Source organism: Trachemys scripta, chromosome 10 (assembly GCF_013100865.1).
Source record: "Trachemys scripta elegans isolate TJP31775 chromosome 10, CAS_Tse_1.0, whole genome shotgun sequence".
Classification (NCBI taxonomy): Eukaryota; Metazoa; Chordata; order Testudines; family Emydidae; genus Trachemys; species Trachemys scripta.
The window spans coordinates 79,732,809-79,754,850 of NC_048307.1; the positions used below are offsets into that span (position 1 = coordinate 79,732,809).

General features: G+C 41.9%; 1 protein-coding gene across 2 annotated transcripts in view; it reads right to left on the reverse strand.

The window, feature by feature from the left end:
• DENND4A (DENN domain containing 4A) overlaps positions 1 to 22,042 on the reverse strand; it is a 119,320-nt gene that overhangs the window by 78,488 nt on the left and 18,790 nt on the right. The window contains exon 3 of one of the 2 annotated variants that reach the window (XM_034783867.1): positions 19,210 to 19,344. The gene's annotated coding sequence lies outside the window, so the exon portion shown is untranslated. Of the gene's footprint in view, positions 1 to 15,466; positions 15,603 to 19,209; positions 19,345 to 22,042 lie in introns of those variants that run through there. The other variant, XM_034783868.1, reaches the window with a different exon arrangement.

Below are 22,042 nucleotides of genomic sequence, written 5' to 3' on the forward strand. Positions count from 1 at the left end.
TTCTACCTTTTGAGTGCTTGACTTTGCAACCTTAACAGCCTTTTAACATTTTGGGGAGGGGGGGTTGTGTGTGTAATATTACACATAGTTTGTAATGCATTTTGAGATTTAAGGTGCTAAATGATATGTATGCTATACAAGGCTATTAATAAGCCAATAAAATCTCATCAGCATGTGACAGTAAATTGGTGCTGCTGGATAGACTAGAATGAAGCTACATAGCACCTCATAGGCAACACATTAGACTTAGGTTACGTAGCAAAGAACATCTCCCTGAATTTATATTCCAGTGTGCATAGAATTCTGGCAGGCTGCTTCCCCAGATGCAAGACTCCTACACTGTGCAGGAGTGTGGCTATCCAGAAAGGAAAACTGCAGGATGGCTGTGTAAAGATGGGAGAACAGGCAGTTGTCAAACAGGCAAAAGCACATGAAGAGAGAAGGGGGAAGTGGCTGCTATCCAGGACACACACATTCACACATGCTCATTAAATAATACAAATGACTGTTTTTCCTGCAATGTATATTATAAAGCATTTTTTAAAAATTCAATAAAGAATACAGAAATAAATGTTATTCTTTAAGCTCAATCAACACTTAAATGTAGTATAAAATTAGCATAGCTGCTGTGTTGAATAATCAGTTAAGCAGAAAAATGGAGGACACTTTCTACTATGATCATCAGTTTAATAAAATAGTCAATTTTTAGTTGAAAGTAGTATATACTTTTGTGAAAGGTCTTTAATTTGGATAGGCTGGGAAGTGTCACTCAAGCTAGTATTAATGCAAAACAGAATTGAAATAGCACTTCCCAAGGATTTCATGAAAATGTGGTGGTAAGCGTGGTCAAAGCACTGACCTGAGGATGTGGGCCTGTCTTATATAAGGGGTTTTTTGTTGTTGTTGTTTTTAAATGTACATTTAAGACACAGACATTTATTTATCAATGTTCTCCTACCTATGCTTGACTCTATATTTATATTGCCATTTAGCATGCAGGGGGTTCTTGCCTAGAGCATCTCTCTGAGCATTCTACAGCCATTGAAATTCTCACCCAGAGCATCCCCCTAGAATGCTGTTGGTACTTGCAGGAGTCAAACCAAGGATTCAAGTCAGGGAAGTTGGGCCTCATAAGAGGATGCTGTGAAGATCACACCTATGGTCATTGTCACTTGAGATGCAGGTTGTTCCAAGAGAATATTTTATTAATCATGTTTCTTATGGTAGTGCCTAAAGGCCAACCAAGAATGGGTCCCCGTTAGACACTGTACAGAGTAAGAGAGACCCATGCCCTGAAGAGCTTACAATCTAACTAGATAAGAGAGACACAGGGTGGGGGGAAGGGCTATACCACACAAGTAAAGTAAACAATGTGTGATGGAAAATGGCATGTTAGTGCAACAATTTTTGGGGGGAAGTGAGGTTAGGTAAGAGGAGATCAGCTAAATGGAAAGAAAAGTGAAGGGAGAGAGGACATTGAAAGGAAGGGAGAGAGAGGGACAAGGCAGGAGAGAAGAGGATGAAGGGGCAGGTTGGAGTGAAGGTGAGGTGAAGAGACTCTGAGGGAAGAGGAGTGGAAGCGTTGGAGCAGACAGCCAATCAGCATAGGGCAGAGACAGCCCAGTCAAAACTGAAGAAAGTTCTCCATATCTAAGACCAAAAGATGTTCTCTGCCTGCTGCTGCTGCCCCTACTGGCTGGAGTCTATGTCTGGCTCCTTGCCACAGTTTTCCCCCACAAAGCCACATTTTTGGGAAGCTACCACCTGGGTCCTAGTGCTTGCAAACTCAAAGTCTCTGCTGCAAAGTTCTGGGTCCAGAGGAGTGGCCCTGGCAGAGTCACATTTTATCCCCTCTGCCTCTAGCCCAACAGTACATACTTTGGCTTCTTCTGCCCATGTAAGCTGAAGTCTCTGTCTGGTTCCTCTCAACAGTTTTCCATGCCAAGGCTTATCTCCCCCCTCCCCTACCTACAGCTAGTATAGTGTGAATTTATTTCCCCCATTCAGAGCAAGTAGCATATAAGACTCATTGAGACATCTGAAATTTATCTGCAACTTTTGGAAAATTAAGGCGGTGGGGGTGCCCCCTAAATTGGGTGGGATCCTTCCCTGCACAAGTGAGACCTTTGAGACTTTAGCTGCTACCACTGAACCTAGTGGCCAAACTGAAAATTGTGGATCTTCGTAAATGTTAGAGATATTTTTCATTCATATTTTGTTTTTACGAAGTTGGGAAGGATAGTGACCCCACACCATACAACCATTTTTGGGGCGAGCAGAAAGGAATGCTGAAAATGTACTTCAGGAGACTGAATAAAACTAGCACAAAACTAGATTTTGAACTGAAATGTAATGCTTGCTAGAGAGCTAGATTTCTGAGTTCCGCAAATTTTACATTTACATTATTTTATGGCCTTCTTCTGTCACCTTCAATAGCAATTTGTAGTGCTCATTTATAGGGGAAGTATTGAAATGTTGCTTTATCATATCAAATAACATACACACTATGATTGTTAAAACTACAAATAAGAAACCATACACATACACAGAATACGTATGTACAGATGGTAATGTGTTGTAGATATCCCCTTCTAACATCTAAGCATCACATTTATTTCACTTAAGATCCTTCTGTAGAGTCATTTCAGCACTATGTTATATTCAAAAAACTATCAGCTCCAAGGAGAGGTGCTGGCAATGAGAGGTTACATATAAATATGTGATCAAATTAATTGCGCTCCTACTCACTGAACACTAGGTTCATTATAAATTACGTCTTAACACATCTGTGAAGCTAAACATCCCTTTCTATTTTATTGATGCTCTGCCCAAAATCTAAGAATCCCCTAACCAAATTAGTAGCATACATTTAATCCCAGACAGACAGATTCAAAAAGGCAGAGGCAAACAGCTACCCATTTATAATAGACATTTTCTATATAAATCTTTTCCATGTCAAGGCTTATCTTAACCCTCCCCCCACACATACTGTATGCCTAGCATAGCCTGAATTTATTTCCCCAGGTCAGCACAAGTCTCGATGATTCTTAAATGCTACTTCTGTCATTTAATTGCAACTTTTGGAAAATTAAAAAAAGTAAGTCTAAGTGATGCCACTGCTCCCCTTAAGATCTTTATTTTTCTTGATACAAAGCCTTGCAGCTATTAAATATATGATAAAACAAAAAATAGGTCAAAAGTTAATTCAGTGGTTGATTATTCAAACAGATTCTTATACTTATAGATTTGCTGAGAAGGATTCAAATGCAGTTTTTGATGTGATGAGATTACATGAATTGTACACTTCAGTCCTCAAAAAGGGGAGAGAAAGGGGTAATACTCAGGTAATGCAGAGTAAACAGTCCTTGTGCAAATATAGTACACACACAGATTAATCTGAACAACTGTAACAATATAGCTAACAGAGTAATGAACATTTCTATAGCAACTTTCATGCCAAATGACTCCAAAGTACTTTATAACTATACACATACGATACCATTCTGCAAGTAGATCCCATGGAGGGAAGAGACAAGGTACAGCACACCACACTGCACAACACTTGTGGATATGAGCACGTTGAGACAAAGCTCTTATGAAGAAAGCCATATGGTCTTAATGTAACCGGTTACAGAGCTCTCTGGAGGTAACTATGGGTTTCCACTCCATTCATGTAGCCTCTAAAACTTGAAAACAGGCCTTAAATTATACAGATTTGGGATATTTTCCTTTTTAATTTTTTTTTTAAAAGAATAGAGCCCTATCAGAGGTTCGACACATATACCTAAGAGTGTACCGATATAGCTTCTTTTTAAGGTAAGGAAACACTAATTGTGACAGGTGAGAACAACAAAAGGCGATATTCCCTCGTGCTTAATACCCTGCTTTACTTTTTAAAGTAATCTATTTTTAGATTAACGCATAAAGAATTTTTTTATTTTATAGTTAAAAAGCAAACACTATTTCTCAAACAAAAAGCAGCAATATTATTATGGACCTGATGGCAATTATGCAAAAGGAAGAGTCTTGAAAAGATAAGACATTTTAAGACTCATTAAATGTATGTATCTTATTTTAGTGCTGAATAAAGAAACCAGGCTACCATGTGTATGGCGTGAAACATTCTGAGGTTATAAACAGATGCTTAGAGGCGTAGGACAGCATAATAGACATACTTTTTCAGCCTTCAGAGGGGTAGCCGTGTTAGTCTGAATCTGTAAAAAGCAACAGAGGGTCCTGTGGCACCTTTGAGACTAACAGAAGTACTGGGAGCATAAGCTTTCTCTTGCATCTGAAGAAGTGAGGTTCTTACCCACGAAAGCTTATGCTCCCAGTACTTCTGTTAGTCTCAAAGGTGCCACAGGACCCTCTGTTGCTTTTTTCAGCCTTAATGACCAGGAACTTAACAACTGGAAAAAGTAATTTAAAAAAAAATCATGTAGTTTCAGAAGCTGCCAGTAAAGAATGGCAAATGGCAACACACTACTACAATACCTATCATACAGAAAAAGCTGACCCTTTTAAGACAAGTGAAATATCACTGGGATTACAATGTACTGCACACATACTAGTTTCACCATTACACTTCCAATAAAGGCAAGATGTGGTTTTCTGTTGTTTTTTAGAACTGTTTGCAGCTTCCATTCAAACAAAATGAAAAGAAAAATCACAAACAAAACAGTGGAATTAGTGGGTATCTAGACAGCATGCTGGCCCTCAAACCAGTTTATGTACATTCTCAAGTAAGAAATTAAGAAAAATGTTCACCAACTAATCGATCTTCAGTAACAAACATATTTAATAGTTTAAGTGATCCCACTGATCTTGCAAGATCATCTTTTACTCTTTCTGTCCTGATTCCCCTTCCTGCCTGCATTTTCCTTTGAGAATATTCAACAGCTTGTTATTAACTAAATTTTCCTGTTAGGGGCCAACTGGTATTTGTCTCTGCTAAATATGTCTGAAGTAGAAGAGGTTTTCTTTGTTTGCCTAGCTGTAGAGCGATGCTCTACCAAAGAACAGGGGATAAAAATCTCCATTAGCAAGTAGAAAACTTTCTCTGCAAAACATGGAAGACTACATCGTCAGTTTCTGCATAATTTACACACTTTCATTTAGCAAAAAAACCAAACCAACCACACAAACAATTTTAAGGCCAAAGTTCTCAGGCATATTCACTAATACTGCAGTCTTAAAAAAGAAAAAAAATCTTCAATTTGGATCCCCAAAAATTGAAAAACACAAAAGAAGGCAGTGGCTGCTTTTGGAAATTTGTCTGCAAGCTTCTAGTAGCTCTCGAGCCCTCCAAAGAGGAGCCAAATGCAATATTTCCTTCCTAAGCATGTAAACAGAATACTTCAGGGCCTTTACTGCTGCTCATAACTTTGCCAAGCAGCAGGAGAGTGAAATTAACAAGAACTGGTCAGTTTCACTGTGGCCATTCAGAACTATTTATGGGAAGTAACATGGTCATGAATCATGTCACTATGCACTGCAACTTGGTGAAACTATGAGGAACTCCAGTTATTCAAAGCAAAGGACCCACAACTCTCCTGTGGCAAAAAAGAGACACCGAGTGAGAGGTAGAGTACTAGAGGCCCCATACAAATAATACCTTATCAGCAGCCATAAGATTCTGGGAGTGGATGGGTCATTACACAAAGTAAAACCTATTTCCCCATGCTATTTTTCCCCCCTCTCCCCTCTACTGTTACTCAACTGTTGGAAATGGGCCATCCTGATTATCACTACAAAAGTTTTTTTTCCCCTCCTGCTGATAACTGATTACTCTTGTTATAGTAAGCATGGCAACACCCATTTTTCATGTCCTCTGTGTATATACATCTTCCTACTGTATTTTCCACAGCATGCATACGATGAAGTGGGTTTTAGCCCACAAAAGCTTATGCTCAAATAAATTTGTTAGTCTCTAAGGTGCCACAAGTACTCCTCATTCTTTTTGGAAAGAAGGCGTATCAGAGCCTCTCCTCACTTGCTGCCCCCCCCCAAAGAAAAGTTACAGAAGAAGTGGAGCTTCAAACTTATTAGCCAGTGTTATCCAGGGACCAATGTTATCCAGGAACCAGAATAGCAATGTGATAGAAATATCATCAACCTCTCCCATCTGGCTACCTATTCTGTTTTCTAGCAATGCTCTCACACACTGTGCTGTCTTCACTGCTATTGTTATCCATGCTTGGTGGATTCAAGCTCATTTGAGTAGGCTAGCCCATGCACAACTTCTGGTGTGTAGACATAACTGTAATTTGATTTCACTTCTTTCACTGTCTTCTGATATCCCAAATGCTCTTTCATCCTATTCGGGAATTTTCTATCTTCCTCTCTGAAGTGTTTTTTTGCACTTATTTTAAAATGAAAGTGTGTTTTGGGCTTGGGTTAATATTCTTTTGAGGTTTACTTTACAATGTCATTTCTCTTTTCAAGATCTTTATATTCCAGCAGATTCATCTCATCCCTCCATCCTGTTAGCAATGCACATTCTCTATCCTGCCCCTAGTTTAGTACTTTTCCTACTATAATTAGATGCTTCCTGCCCATTTGCCATTATTATTATACAGATGGGATTAGTTGTTCTTCAGATGTGGTACAGTCTAACTATTTCTAATCTAGAGAGACAAGGTGGATGAGGTAATATCTTTTATTGGACCAACTTCAGTTGGTGAGAGAGAAGCTTTCAAGCCCCACAGAGCTCTTCTTCTGGTCTGCATATTTCTATTCTAGACTATTTATTTCACTATCCTCTCAATGATTTCTTCTGATATATTTAAAGATTGAGTTGACTAGACACATTCACTGAATAAGTGTTAACTTTTATTTTACAATGAAACATGCATGAAAGGCCACCTCCAACAGGCAACCCTCTGTTATATGTAAATGCCTCAAGGCAGTAATTCTACAGCATTGCTATTCTGAAGACCACTTCATAAGAGACATACTCAGAGGCTTTCATCCTCCACTGCTTAGTTCTCAAAATGTTTCTTTCTGTGGACAAACAGAAATGCTCCATGGATCCAAGATTGAGAATGCCACTCTAAAGTATCCCTAAGCTTTTGGGACATTTCTAGTGATAAACCTGCCTGAGCCAGAAAACTGATTTTATGGGGGGGGGGGGGGGGGGGGGTCACTTGCAGAGTTAATGACAGATTTCACTGTACTTAAAAAAAATGCATACACATGAATAAGTTTTTGAAATATAAACTACTTGTGTTGGCCCTAATCCATTTAGATTTCTACTTACTAGTAAGTTTCCATGTTGTGTATCATCTGACCTCAGCCCAGTTTTTGTCATTACCATTTCTCCAAATTAAGTGTTCATTCCTAATAAAACAGTTCAGTGCTTTAGGGGGAAAAAAAAAAAAAAAGGCAGACCCCTCAAACCATGTAATTACATTTTATAAAATATTCCCTCGATTAGCAATTCATTTCCAGCTGACTTATCTCATAGATGTGCATAACCATGTCCTTGCTAGGAACGGCCTCTTCCAAATAAGTAGCTGTAGTTTAAACGTAATGCCTGTCAGTGCTAGGTAAACAAATTATGATTTTAAATATATTCTCCAAATACTCACTACAGAAATTACTTCCAATTACTTTGCAACATCTCACTACTACAGAAGGTAACTATTTCACTTTCCTATTTCTATACTGGATGAAATAAGCAACAATTTTACTTAGTCATTAGAAGAATAAATAATACAGAGGGCCAACCTCTCCCTATGAATGAAGGCCACTGGCTATATTTACTCTAGATTTGCCCTGCTCATCTTACCATTGCTACCAAGGGTACAGTTCCTTCAGTGGTAACAGCAGAAGATCCAGTGTCAACTGGTCATCAGCATTTTAGCCACTGTGTACTTGACCAGAATTGGTCTAGACAACACTGTGGTTAAAAAGATGGCACTGACTAGCATCTTATCTATACTAGCATTTCTATCATTGCTGCCACTGGTGGAGCTGCATAGGTAGAAGAATTGAGGAAACCAGTCTAACATAGACAAGGCTAGTGAGAGCAGAAAACTGTAGGAAGAAATTCTTTGTGTGTTTCAACTCAATCCTTCCATTAAGGAGTAAGGAGTAATTTGCCCTGCCTAAGGAATGAGTAAAGAGTTCTGCCATCCAGACATGAAGTTTTCAGGACACTTGCAAAGAACAGTGACTACACAAAGCTTCCAGACTACTACTTCACCTGTGGGAAAACAAGGCTCAGTGCACTGCCCCCAACACCCCCAAAGGAATTTTCATGACTAACACTAACACACAACTAGTGTAAGGTAATGCCCACTCCACCTTGGTTGGTAGGGCACTGACCCCAGGGTAGATCTACAAAAGCCTCCTTCGCAAGACTGAGGGAAGGAGAAGCACGCGAAGCAGCCACTACAATATTCTGCACTAAGATGCACTTGATCCAGATCACCTCTGCATCCAGTAACAGAGGGCCAATAAGAGCTCAGTTATGTGCATCAAGTCCCCCACTCTGAGACATGTGGGGTACTGAACAGTTAAAATTCAATTTAAACAGATGGGTATTTAAAAGATAAACAAATGTGGCATAATTATAAAACGGAGGATGGAGTACCGCATAGGGGCCAATGGTAATCAAGATGCATTTTAAGTGACGGGCCCTATTTTTCAGAATGAATGTATGCACACTAAATGTAACTACAGGCAGTTTTGGTAACTGCATATGCAAATGGCCAATTATATGCGTAACTGCTCATTTGTGCTCTTTCCACAACTGCATGTGCAATCACAATAAACATACATGTTACGGCCAGATTCTCAGACCCCATTATGCCCCACATGTCTATTAAAAATGGGAAGTGAGGTGATATAAGTGTCCAATAAGATGAGAGAAACCACACTTTAGGGAATAATTAAGCAAAAGCGTTATCATCTGCAGCAGCCTTAAGAAATGTGTGGTGTCAGAGTGCAAACAGTCTCCTGGAGCTTTGATATGTTGGATGGGTCAAACCCCTAGCCCTTCCCATTGAAGGCTCTGAAAACAGCAGGAGCCTGCAGGGTAGAGAAGCCAGGGTAATATGATCACAACAACCGAAACCAGAGAAATGTACTGCTGTGTCCTATACATAACATAAGAACGGCCAGACTGGGTCAGACCAAAGACCCATCTAGCCCAGTATCCTGTCTTCCGACAGTGGCCAATGCCAGGTGCTTCAGAGGGAGTACAGGTAATCATCAAGTGATCCATCCCCTATCACCCATTCCCAGTTTCTGGCAAAACAGAGACTAAGGACACAAGCCCCCCTGCCCATCCTGGCTAACAGCCATTGATGGACCTATCCTCCATGAATTTATCTAGTTATTTTTTGAACCCTGTTATAGTCTTGGCCTTCACAACATCCTCTGGCAAGGAGTTCCACAGGTTGACTGTGTTGTGTGAAGAAATATTTCCTTTTGTTTGTTTAAAACCTGCTGCATATTAATTTCATTTGGTGACCCCTAGTTTCTGTGTTATGAGAAAGAGTAACTAACACTTCCTTATTTACTTTTTCCACACCCGTCATGATTTTACAGACCTATCATATCTCCCCTCCTTAGTCATCTCTTTTCCAAGCTGAAAAGTTCCAATCCTAATCAATCTCTCCTCATACAAAAGCTGTTCCATACTCCTAATCATTTTTGTTGCCCTTTACTTAACCTTTTCCAATTCCAATACATCTTTTTTGAGATGGGGCAACCACATCTGCATGCAGTATTCAAGATGTGGGCATATCATGGATTTATATAGAGGTAATATGATATTTTCTCTTATTATCTATCCCTTTCTTAATGATGCCCAACATTCTGTTAGATTTTTGACAGCCGCAACACACTGATTGGATGTTTTCAGAAAACTATCCACAATGACTCCACGATCTCTTTCTTTAGTGGTAACGAATAATTTAGACCCCATCATTTTATATGTATAGTTGGGATTATGTTTTCCAATGTGCATTATTTTGCATTTATCAACACTGAATTTCATCTGCCATTTTGTTGCCCAGTCACCCAGTTTTGCAAGATCCCTTTGTAACTCTTCGCAATCTGCTTTGGACTTAAACTATCTTGAGTAGTTTTGTATCGTCTACAAATTTTGCCACCTCACTGTTTACCCTTTTTCCAGATCATTTATGAATATGTTGAATAGTACTGGTCCTAGTACAGACCCCTGGGGGACACCATTATTTACCTTTCTCCATTCTGAGAACAGATAATTGATTCCTACCCTTTGTTTCCTATCTTTTAACCAGTTACTGATCCATGAGAGGACCTTCCCTCTTATCCCATGACAGCTAGTTGCAAACAGCAAAATATGCCTGCTGAAGCCCAACTCTGAGGAAGTTATACATACAGCTCTTCGCAGTCTGCTTTGGACTGAACTATCTTGAGTAGGTGGCTTTCACCTTATCAGGTAGGCTAACAATGAATTTGGATTGCCATCCTTCTCCACCCCAATGCCTTATTTTCACCCCATGCTCCAGATAGCCTGTCCCTGAATTCCTTATGTACCCAACACCCTTTCACTATGCACTGTCTACATTTGCTTTTTTTCTTAAAATTTCCTACAGTTGGACTACACTGCTGCAGCTCCACAAATGGTAGCAATAGGGAGAAGTACCAACACAGAGAGAGCTCAGATGGTCACTGTTTGATTTTAAACCACTACACTGTATAGGTCTCCTCTGAGCAGGGGACCAGCCTAGACTAAGCTCCCTCTTCCCCAATGCTGAACTGGAGGTGGAACAACTGCGGGAAGTTTTAAGAAACACATTAGTATACAAAGAGCCAGTGAGTAGATTGGCAAGCCTACATGTCAAGTTTTGTGCAGCTCTGTAGGACATTTCTGCACCCCAGCAGAGTACATAAGAGTCCAGGCTGTGGGAATGTGTGAAAGGTGGCCTGCATGCTTGAATGTCACATAAGGTGAGTTCAGATCCAAGTGCGACTTAATCCAAACCAAAGTTCAAAGATAAAGCTGGTTAACATTTTTCAAATGAAAATTTGTTAAAAAAAATTAAAGAAGGGAAGAAAAGCTTTGTATTTTTTGGTTTTCCTTTTAGTCCCTTTTTTGGGGGCAAAATGGATAACAGAGAAAAAGAAGATGCGAGAAAGGAAGAGGATGAAATCCCCCATACTCCAAGTTTTCAGAACTAAGAGCTCTCAATGTTTTCAATGTTCTAATCCTGTAGAAGACTTTTTTTTTTTCCCAAAAAGACTTGAAAACGTCTACCATTTTCCACCCATCTCTATCAGGAAGTGCATGTGAGGCTTAAAATACAAAGTCTGTTTTGACCCATCTCTTATTTTCAGTTTAGTAGCTCAGTTACGTACAAAAAGTTGTACGTTTAAAAATACAGAAGATAAAAAACATGTGCATTGCCCAGAACTTAAATTCACTCAACACCTTCGAGCCAGAAGCAGAAGTAAACATGTACAGCAAGGAAAAAATACGCAATGTCCAGGGCCAAAGCTGTAGTGAGAAACTCACCCTCCAAACACCTAATGAATGTGAACACACTGCCTAAAATATAACTAAGTATCCTTTCACCATTCTCCATCTTTGGCCAAGAATAGTGATCTTCTGAGTGCGTTCTTTAAAAGTGATCCAATGGTAGGAAATTGGTGGAAAAATCACAAGGAAATAGTCTTTCTGTAGAGGTTTCCTTCCCTGCCTGAGTAAGAGCTCAAGCATGCAGTCTGACTACAGGATTGCACACTTGGTTTCTACATATAGGTTTGGTTAGCATGACTGTAGTAGGGATCTAATTACTTTTGCACTTGCAGCATTTGAAAGGAGTTGGGTTTTTTTCACTAAGTTTATGCAATTATACAGCCAAAGCTACCTACTTTTGTAAACGGACAGCTCAGAATCTGGCCCAGTCACACAACTGTATTTTCACAATAATTCCACTGAAGGTAATGAGCTCATTCTGAAGTTACAGAAGCATGACCAAGATCAGAATCTGACCCAACAGTCATTTTCTGCTTACTTGTATAAGCTCGCTTCAGCAAAAGGGGGTTTCCCTCGGACTTTTTTTTTTATTTGCCTACAAATTAATCAATTTCATGCCTTACACTTACTGCTGGGTTATTTTTAGCAGCGCTGTGAAGTGGGCAGTGTAGACACGCTTTATCACTGGGGGAGAGCTCTCTCTGGCAATAAAAAAAAAAAACACCAAACCACCCGCTGTTTAAACTGGCACTTTTTTTTTGGGGGGGGGGGGAGTTTCACACCCCTGAATGACTAAAGTTTTAGTGCTGAAAGTGGAAGTGTAGACTTGACCAGAAGAGCATGTTTATTAGATCTGTATGAGCATTGGCATGCTTCCCCTCTAAGGCTTTGTTCACAAGGCAGTAGAATTTATTCTACTTAAATTCCCTCCTATGTCAAACAGGAAGATATTAGGAAACTGCTATTTTGCTACTGGGAGCTAAGCCATTGTTTCTGAACACATATTACATCATATTTTTCTTTTTTATTAGACCTGACTTAAGTTGTGCAACTTGCTTTAATCTCCAACTTTTCAAAAGCATGCTGCCACTGTGCTTATAAATATGTTCACAGCAGAGTGAATAAATGGTAATCTAACAAAACAGAAGGTTTTCTGTAAGTATTAGTTTCACTAGTTAGCAGAAGTCCTTTCAGAATTGTTCTGCTTTCTGAGACATACCAATTTAACTTTCTCCATGATTACACTGGCTTCTGTAGCTATTGTTTTATGAAGTACTACAACCTGTCCTGACTTGCAAAAGAAGTTCCAATTCTCAACAAATATATGTAAAGGGAATGGAAGAGGAGAGATTTTCTACATTTTAAGTATAATATTTGTTTGTCATAACTTCAAATTTCAACTTTAGAAACCTATTAATCCAATTACAATTATTCAAATTAACCAGATGACAACATTCAGACTAGAAAATGTGCATATAGATGATTCAGTGATAAACTATTCATCTGACCCTGTAGCACAAATTCATGCTACGGTAAATAAATTGTTTAATGTATTTAATTGTGGCAGCTCGTGTCAAAATGGTGGTGGCCACAGTTCCCAGTGGAAAAGTGATGTGGGGTGGCAGCATGTAGAACTTTCCCTGATGTACCTTTAATATATCCACCACAGTAACAAGAATGAACTGGGGCCCCATCCTCTCCAAAAAAAAGAAAGAATGGTTGGCCAGACTTGTGTGTTTGCTGCCTAGCAATTATTTTAGAACAGAAAAATTGCCCCCCAATGCTATCACTAGATCAGCTACAACAGTGGGAGCCCTATTGGAGACAAGGCTCTGTCAACTGTGACAAGGATAAAAGTGTCAAAAGCTAAGTGTGCTCACATATAGAATGTATATCTATTACCTCCACACAGACAGAAATTGCCCCAGAGATGTTTTATAATCACAAATGAAAAGCAAGTAGTCTGCAAGAATGTTAAAGTGTGGCTGATACTGATACAAAAATAATCCAAGAACTCCAGTATATGAATCTTCTTAATATAGAAGTATTTATCAATAGATAATTGTTACTTTTGAATGAATACTGAACAAGAAAACCACAAAGAGTTCTGGTCCTACAATAAGCCGGAAAACCTTGTCCACACTAGTTTCCATAAGTGGATACTCTCCTGACCTGATTAGACTCTTAGATAAAACTTGCTTCAAAGGGATGGAAGCTCCTCAGCACCTTTGTAGGAGACTCCTCACATCAGTGGGCCCTTAAATTTCAGACTACATTATTTAAAAATCAATTCTGATTAAAAGATGTGCATAATAAGAGTCTAATAATCAGAAACCATGCAAAGGCTGTAGGTCATTATCCTTTTTTGTCCTTTGTATCTCTTTGCAGACTATGTGATTCTTTGCAAGAACTGACCACAAAAGCTTTAAGGCTCTATTTCCTATAAATAAATAGGAAGTCAATGCCAGGAATCATGAACAGCCCAATGAAACCTGAATGTGTTTAGAGGGATTAAGCTGTCAAGGAAACAGTTTGGTTTTCACATTCATTTTACAATAAAACTATACTCAAGATCCCTACTAGTTGATTCATTTTCAGCAGCATGATTCTGAACACCTATAGGTTAAAAGATTGTTGCAAAGCTGGGCTTGCACATCCAGCACAAAGCAAAGTTCACCCGTGTACTCCTCGACCCCTTTCTTGGCTAGACTGATTCAAATAGTTTCCCTAAACCAGAGGGCCTAATAACATGATTAAACACAGAAATATTTAATCTTTCTGAAAGTGAAAGATTATGTATAGTACATTTTATTTTTTTGACAGAAAACACTGGCTGAGCAACAGTTCAAGAAGAAATTGTGAAATGAAGTAAAAAGCTGTCCAAAACATTACTCTTCTGATCAGTTTAATTCAAACATTAAACATCAGCTCTAACTGCCAAGTCCACATCTCCTAATTTCCATTGTAAACAGACCCGTATTGGGGTGCTGGGACCGAATGCATTCTTTAAATAGAATTTGAGATTAGCAGTGGCTCAAAGCCATCAAAATAAATAACAATCCATTAAACATTATTAGCATGTGGCCCACTGAGTCTGTAGTAAATTCTGACATTAAGACAGCACAAAAATCTCAGGGCTCTAGAAACTACTTTTTTTTTTTTACCATGATGCTGGATGTTACACTAATCCAACAAAATTGCAGTAACCTGTATGGAGCCAAGGGAAAATCATGGGGGAGGAGGAGATAGCATAGATCTATGCTTGTAATCCCCATTAGTTATCTAGTAAAGTGAATGGGAATTTACAGATTCCGTGAACGGAAATCTCAACCCGTTTCTTCCCCTGCAGCTGCCCAAGCCAGCTCTCCCGGTCCTGCCCTGCGTGGGGAACATGGCAGGGCAGCCGGCGCTCCAACGCACCGTGCACACGCGATCTCTCGCAGCAGGGGATCGCTGCCCCTGCACGCTGCGAGGCCCCCACGTCTACACAGCGGCGTTACACCAGGGCCATTTTAACGCCCCTTTGGGGAAGTCACACGTCTGTCCGCATCAGACAGCGCTGCGGCTGCTGCCGTGCAGCCAGACACCCCCACCCCCGCTCCCCGGGGCGCCCACCCCACGTTGGCAGGATCTTGCCGGGAGCGGCCCCGGGGACAGGACTGGCGAAGGAACGCCTCGCTGGGTGCCCCAAATCCCCGGCGGCTAACGGGCGGGCACCGCTTCCCTTCCGTCGGGCGCGGGATACACACACACGCCGCCCCCGCCCCATGCACGCTCGGGAACCCCCGGATCGCCCTACTCCAGGGTGCCCCCCCCCGGTCGTCATCGCCAGGCCGGCTCCCTGAGGGGTTCCTGCCGCCTCACCGACACGGCCCCCGCTGCCCCGGCCCCGGGCTAGCGCCCCACGGCGGCGGAGACACCCCTCCCCTCCCCTCCGGCGGTGACAGCTCCGCACGTTCCCCCCGCCGGCCGGTGTATACCGGCGCTGCTCACCTCAGGCCGGGGCTGCGCTCCCCATGGGGGCGGCTGCTGGGTCCGCCTCCGCCCGCCCTGCGCGATGGAGAGAGCGAGCGCGTCGCGAGCCGGCCCCGGCGCCCTTATCTCATCCTAACGGGAGCCCGAGCCGCCGCTGCCTCCTCCCCCGCCCGCCTGCCCGCGTGGGTGTCTCAGGCGGGATCCCCCCTCCCCTCAGCACCGCCTCCTGCCGCCGCCATCTTGCCTGGCTGGAGGGGGGCGGCCGCCGTGAGGGGAGCGAGACCAGCGCTCGGGCTGGGCCCGCCGGATGTGGCTGTAGGGGCCGCCCTCGGCTCCCCTCCCGCGCACGGGGCGAGAGCCGGGTTCAGGTGGGGGCAGCAGCGCCCCCAACCGCTTCCCTCTCCCCGCGAGGAGTGCCCCTTTCCCCGCTACCTCCAGCCAAGCTGTGCCCCCTGCCGCTCCCCGGGGCACCCGCCTCCACAGACCGACACCGCTCCTAGCTCCAGGAGCCTCAGAAACCAGTACCCAACAGTCAACAGTACCCGAAAGAGGCACAGTCCTGCGACTTCATACTAAATGAAACACTAGGACTATATATTCCGCTTCAAACACCATGCCAGGGGAACTATTGAGTTTTTATATACATGTATATTAGTCTTACAATAATATCTGGCCAGTCAACTGTATCAACTACAGTTGGTTAGTAACATAATAAAACATCCTGAGTGGCTAATAATTAAATCACACAGTGTTTTGATACCATATGCTGCAAAGAACTACAGGAGACCTTAAAGCAGGGGGTCCTGAGGTTATTATGTGGGGGGTTACAAGCTGTCAGCCTCCACCCCCAACCCCGTTTTGCTTCCAGCATTTATAATGGTGTTAAATATATTTAAAAGCATTTTTAATTTATAAGGGGGGGGGGGGAGGGTTGCACTTAGAGGCTTGCTATGTGAACGGGGTCACCAGTACAAAAGTTTGAGAATCACTGCTTTAAAGAGTCACTTGCAGCTCAAAAGCAACAGAGGGTCCTGTGGCACCTTTGAGACTAAGGCTAGGTCTATACTACCCGCCTGAATCGGCGGGTAGAAATCGACCTCTCGGGGATCGATTTATCGCGTCCCGTCAGGACGCGACAATCGATCCCCGAATCGGCGCTTTTACTCCACCAGTGGAGGTGGGAGTAAGCGCCGTCGACAGGAAGCCGCAGAAGTCGATTTTGCCGCCGTCCTCACAACGGGGTAAGTCGGCTGCGATACGTCGAATTCAGCTACGCTATTCATGTAGCTGAATTTGCGTATCTTAAATCGACTCCCCCCTGTAGTGTAGATGTACCCTAACAGAAGTACTACTTCTGTTAGTCTCAAAGGTGCCACAGGACCCTCTGTTGCTTTTCACAGATTCAGACTAACACGGCTGCCCCTCTGATACTTGCAGCTCAGGTGCCTCACTCAGAGTATCACTGGCCTAGCTGATTCAGTAAGAGCCCCTGGCTTGTTACCAGGCCCCCCCCCAGAGAACTTTAGGGCCCCACTTCCCACCATTTTACATTATTTACAGGATTACAGACTTTGGGATGGGTGTCCCCTGAGCTCAGGCCCAGGTGCACTTGTCTCTCCCCTTAATTCCCCCTCCCAATCAGACCTGCCTGTTACAAACTATTTGAAACCAGCTCACACCCAGATGGGCGGTATAGCTTCACCCAGCTTCTAGAGAGACAATCCCCATCCCCTCTGGGGACAGAATGGTTTGTACAAGAACAGTCCATGCTTTCCCTCTCCTTGTAGTTACACAAGGTTGGTCCGTGCTGTTCCCTATTCTCATCAGTTGTAGAGTCTAGTCTTCAGCTACCTACCACTTCTCTATATACTGCCTGCTCCTTGAAGAGACTATGCCCACTTGGTCTGTGCTCTGTAGAAATACTGGCTAGTTTTTACACATTTCTGGGTTTAAGAGTACATGGGGCAGGGACCAGGAGAAGGAGATAAGAATCAATCTTAAATTCACCCTAGACTTACTTCACCTTTAAAAGCATCCCACCCTTTCCTAGCCATTACACGATCTGTATCATTAGATTAGTAGGACCTTCCTACAGCTGAACACATCAACAATAAAAGCCAAGGCTTCTGGTACCCACAGACCAGATATTAATGGCTCAGGGACAAGTAACCTCCCCTCTGACCCAGCTCACTTACAAGAGAGAAGTCAGGACAATTATTCCCTGAAATTTCACCCCAGCAAGATACTTTGTGTACAGTGACAACTAGAATTCTACAGTGCTGTACAGTCAAATGGGTTTGAGGAAGCTTTAACATAGTAAAAAGAACAGGAGTACTTGTGGCACCTTAGGCCTTGGCTACACTTACCCGGTAGTTCGGCGGCGAGCGATCGAACTTCTGGGTTCAACTTATCGCGTCTAGTCTGGACGCGATAAGTCAAACCCGGAAGTGCTCGCCGTCGACTGCGGTACTCCAGCTCGGGGAGAGGAGTACCGCGGAGTCGACGGGGGAGCCTGCTTGCCGAGTGTGGACCAAGGTAAGTTCGAACTAAGGTACTTCGAACTTCAGCTACGTTATTCACGTAGCTGAAGTTGCGTACCTTAGTTCGAATTAGGGGGGTAGTGTAGACCTGGCCTTAGAGACTAACAAATTTATTAGAGCATAAGCTTTCGTGGACTACAGCCCACTTCTTCGGATGCATATAGAATGGAACCTTTAACATAATAGTCATGAGTGCTATAGTAAGACAAGATGTTTTTCCCATTGCCCTCCCTCTATTTATAGTTCTTGAAGATCAAAGGTAGGGAAAGTTTCTTGATAGAAGCATACCTCACTCAACTTCAACACAACTTTCTCAATTCCTGCTCCTGGTATCAGGAACACCAACAGAACTAGTAGTAGTTCTTCTGGTTAGTCCCCAATGGAATTGCAAATGCTTTCTCAACACAATTGCAGCAAGGCCTGGGGCAGAAAAAAACCCAACAACAGTCTCTCCCCTGTGGGAACAGGTTTTCAGGATCAAGTGATTCATATAGATAGCAACACAGCTGACTAGATTCTGAAGTTTTACATATATTCTTTCCAACACAAAACCAATCCTAATTCTTATTCTAAGCCCCTGAACCACACAAATATTGTATAGGACTCCTCATTGTCCAAGCAGTTTCCTTCACCAAGCCCCTTCCAAGTCAGCAGACTTGCAACTATACTTTAAGAAAAATACATGATAAAATTTAAAATATGACTTATTGATCATTTCCCTGATTCCTATTTCTAAGCCCACATGTAGACAGCTGCTTCTTTCTCGTAAGAGATCTAATAAACTCATCTCTAGCCCCAGAAGTTTATTGTGGCTTCTGAACTCACCTGAATATGGTGAAACCAATTAGCACCTAATCAGGTGTCAGCTATCTTCAATACACATGAACAAGCAGCCAGAGAACCTTAGGTTTCAGAGTAGCAGCCGTGTTAGTCTGTATCCACAAAAAGAAGAACAGGAGTACTTGTGGCACCTTAGAGACTAACAAATTTATTAGAGCATAAGCTTTCGTGGACTACAGCCCACATCAGGTTGTAACATCAAAAGTATAAAAGAATAGGCACTGACATTGTTCAGTGCTAAAGATTATAATAAATCCTTGTTTTGAGCAAGGAATACAAAACACCAGCTACCTGCACAGCCTCACCACAAAGACCTTCTAGGGCCTCTTCTAGACACAATGTTCCAGGCACAGAGTCAATAGAAGTTAGGAGCCTACATACCTCTGAGGATCTGGGCCAATGGGATCAACAAGACATCTATATCCAAAGCCTCTTGTAGTTTGCTGCAAACTGGATGAACATTCTGCAGCAACGTCCTCAGACTGTGCAGTGCTCTGGCGAAAATTCTTCAAAATTCTGTAGTGGATTAAGATATAATTTAATAATAGAAATTTGTATTTAATTAAATATGAACATGAATAACACAATCTATGCAATTACCTATGTTATTTATTTTGATAATACATTCAGAATATTTTATCCTATCTGTACATGCTGAGTTTTCAATTTAGTGTCGTCTTCAGGTTTCAGTTAACACCTGACTGGGATTAATGGAGCATTTCACACCTCTCAGAGCTATTGTTCCAGGCTTTCTGCATTCATGCAGACCATCTCTGCATTGATTCACAGCGGGATCACCTCTTTGAGGTTGTCTCCACAACACTCCATCACTAGGAGTAGAAATTTATATTTGTAATGAAAGCTGAGATTCTGAAGACCATTATTTAGCAAGGGGAAGAGTCTATGGCTAATTTTGTTGTCATGGAATCCAATGGTGTCCCTAGCCTCTGTTTGCCAGAAGCTGGAAATGGGCAACAGGGGATGGATCACTTGATGATTATCTGCTCTGTTCGTTCCCTCTGGGACACCTGGCATTGGCCACTGTGGAAGACAGGATAGTGGGCTAGATAGATCTTTAGTCTAACCTAGTATGGCCATTCTTATGTTCTTATACATCTTGGAGCCCCTGCTGCATGGAGCAGGACCCCATTGTGCTAGGCAGCATACAAATAAAGTGTACACTGATCACCCCACTCAGCTCCAACCTGCTCTCTGACTTTGACCCACCTACCACTCTTTCTTCTTGGTCAGTCAGGGTACCCTCAGATCTGCCCCAAGCTCTTTGCTACAACGATTTAGTCTTTTACTCATACAGTCCCGGGTACTCAGAATATTCTCCCTTCCTCTGAGCCATCAAGCCATCTCGCCCACTTTAAAACAAGCCTTAAAAACTTTTCTGTTTGGCTTGTCATTTACTTTCTCTACAAAGCCTTGTGTAATGCCACATGTGAAGACAATGAGTATAATACTGTATTTGTAACAATGATAATCAGAACCAGTGAGTAGAGTGCTCTTGCAGGCTCATTACACAGAAGTGATTTGTTAGTCAGTTGTGCAAAGCCCTTCCCTTCAACAGAACATTAGAAAACTCTAGGGAAAACTCCTGGAATTTCCTCTAGACAGATCTTGCCCCCACATGAAATCTGATTCAAAGTTAATTGAGTCATTAGGTACCTTCCCACTTATTCCAGTGAGTTATGGATTACATTCTTACTGTGCACAGTAAGTAAATTGGGAACAATTGCCACATAAGTGGGCTGGAAACATGAGTGCCTAAAGTGGTACTAAGTATCAGGGGGGTAGCCATCAGGGGGGTAGCCGTGTCAGTATCTACAAAAACAACAAGGAGTCTGGTGGCACCTTAAAGACTAACAGATTTATTTGGGCATAAGCTTTCGTGGGTAAAAACCTCACTTCTTCAGATGAACTTTCACTCTATACATCTGAAGAAGTGAGGTTTTTACCTACAAAAGCTTATGCCTAAATAAATCTGTTAGTCTTTAAGATGCCACCAGACTCCTTGTTGTTTTTAAAGTGGTACTGTAATACTTAGTCCTGCCACGGGTGCAGGGGACCGGACTAGATGACCTCTCGAGGTCCCTTCCAGTCCTACGATTCTATGATTCCGCAGCCTAGCATTTCAGAGTCTGAAATACTGGGTGGAGCCTCATCAATCATATTTAGCCTTCTCAACAGGGCAGCCAGGGAATTTCGACGAGCCAGCAGCCACAGAACCGTTTCTTGTCCATGCTGCAAACCAAAATTTCTAACTTGTGGTTTTAAAGTCATTTTCAGAGCATGGATTTTATTTTAAGTGAATTTTACACATGGGTAAACTGAAGCGAGACAGAGGTTAAGTGGCAGATGGTCAGTGGAAGAGCCAAGAATACAACCGAGAATTCGTGCATCCCAGTACCCTGCTTTAAAAATTTTTATCCCAATGTTGTGAGGCTTAACTCCATAATCTTTGTGATGGGTTTAAAAGGTGCTAAGAATGCACATTATTATTACTACTATTATTACTTCCCTATAGAAATTGTTTTTTTCACTGGCATGACAGGTTTTTTTAACCTGGAACTTTGGGGCCTTATTCTGGTGACACTCACACTGGTTTTACTCCTGTGGAACTCAATTGGTTCTGGTGTATATACTCCTGATATACATTGATGTGAAAGGAGAATCAGATTTCAATATGTTGAAACAAACAAAAACCTGACAGAACATCTTTTTAAAAGATGTGACATATCCATAACCTTGGAAAAAATAACTATAAAGATAATGATAATGGGTAATTATAAAACTTGTAACTGACAAAACAAGACTCTGCATTTCAGATGATAAATTACCTTATTCTCGCCAGTAATCCACTTGCAATACAATAATGTATCTATATCTTGAGGGTTATGCACTGAAATGGAGGTTTTGGCAAACTATATTCATACTGAAAATTGGGCAGCAATTTCATGAGGAATTTTTAAAAAATAAGCCTGTTTGAAAATTTGGCATTGATCCCTTTTGACTTTCCCTGGTTGGAATGATTAAACTTTAGCAGGAGGGACAAAATAGAGTATTCAAATGTTATGATGTGGCAGTAAACTGGTGCAATCACCCTTCACTTGGTTGCTCTCAATGCAGTGTTTTTCAGAAAGGCTTTTAAACTGCAGGGACACTCACTGCCTATAAATTATAAAAGAGGCTACAGACTATTGTGCAT